The following is a 1,781-nucleotide window of genomic DNA, read 5'->3' on the forward strand; positions in this document are numbered from 1 at the left end:
GCAGGGAGCCCACAGTGAGACTTGATCCCAGGACCCTGAGATCATGACCTGAGCTTAAGGCAGACACTTAACCAACTGAGCCACCCAGGCGCCCCAAGACAATTCTATTAAGAAAAGACAATGTACTTGCCTAGACATTTCTCCAAGGAAGATATACAAATGGCCAATAAGCTGATAAATACCACCAGCCATCAGGAAATTGCAACTCAAAACCACAAGACACTCTTTCAGACCCACTAAAATGGCTGCAAAAAAGAAAAATCAATAAATTTTGGAGATTTCTCTGGAGAGGAGAAATTAGAATGCTATATATAAATAGTGGGGATGTAAAGTGGTACAACTACTTTGGGGAAACAGTCTGGCAGTTCCTCAAAAGTTTAAACTTAGTATTACCATATTACTTGGCAATCCAACTCTTCAGATACATTCAAGAAAATGAAAACATATGTCCATACACAACTTTGCACATGAATATCCACAGCAGGTTTTTCATAATAGCCCCAAAGTGCTATCAACCCAAATATCCATAAACTGATGAATAGATAAAATATGCCATATCCATATAATGGGGTATTACTCAGCAATAAAAGGAATGAAACATTTATATATGCTCCAACATGAATGGATCTTAGAATCATCATGCTAAGTGAAAGAAACCAGTCACAAGAACGACATATTGCGTGGTTCTATCTATATAAAATGTCAGAGACAAATCTATAGGGACAGAAAGTAGATGATTTGTTTCCTAATGCTGGAAAGTTAGAAATGGGACATGGGCTTTCATTCTGGAATGACAAAAATGTTCTAAACTTGACTGTAGTAATGGTTGCATAACTGTAAATACATTAAACAACATGGAACTGTACACTCTAATGAGTGAATTATATGGTGTGTGAATTGCCTCTCAATAAAGCTGCTTTAAAAAAAAGTTCATGGAGCCCAGACTATTCCAGCTCCACCTGAACTTACTATAGCCCATTTTCGCTGACTTATTAATTTGAAAACCAGGTCCCAATTTTGATCCTACACTCACACTGCCCCAGGGAGCTCTTCACAGTATTTGGGAACATTTTTAAGGAGGTGAGTGCTTGTTTGATGCCTATAACCTGATTATAGAAGTTCTCTCCTCTCAAGCCTTCAATTCTCTCTGATGTCCCTCCATCTACTCTTGCACAGTTGCTGATAACCACACAAGTCTTGTCAGTGTTCTGTCCCCACTCACTTCCGTAGTGGCATGGTGGTACCTTGTCAACTAGTGTTTTGTAGAAGTTTTCTGGGGGTCCTTGGTTTTGTTAACTTAATTGTTCTCATTTTCTGTGACCAGATTTAGGAAGATTTCAAAACTCCAGTGCTGCCACTATAGTCTTACCTTGTTTTCCTCATGAGTTTTTAAGAGTTCAATAATGCTTTGGTGCCAATCTTTTAAAGGCAAAAAGTAAGCCAAAAAGCCTGTTCAACCCAAAGTAGGAACATTCTCAAACGCCCAGTTCAGTTGTGCTCAAGATGGATGGTGGAAAAGGAAAAATTCCTCAGAGACTGGGGTCAGGGGCCACAGAGAACAATAAATTGGGAGCCCCCAGAGGGGCATAAACTGTACTTAAAAGGGATATTTTGTAGGTCCAGGACAGCAGCACCTTGTGGTACCTGCTCAGTAAGATTTCAAAGTGCTACAGACAAGTGACTGCTGTATATATTTCGTTCTTCCCCTTACCCATAGAGAAGCGTTTAGTGTGCTTATCTTGTCTCTCTTCCACCACTCTGTTTTACAAGAGAAGATAACT

This window comes from Neomonachus schauinslandi, chromosome 14, assembly GCF_002201575.2.
Source record: "Neomonachus schauinslandi chromosome 14, ASM220157v2, whole genome shotgun sequence".
Classification (NCBI taxonomy): Eukaryota; Metazoa; Chordata; class Mammalia; order Carnivora; family Phocidae; genus Neomonachus; species Neomonachus schauinslandi.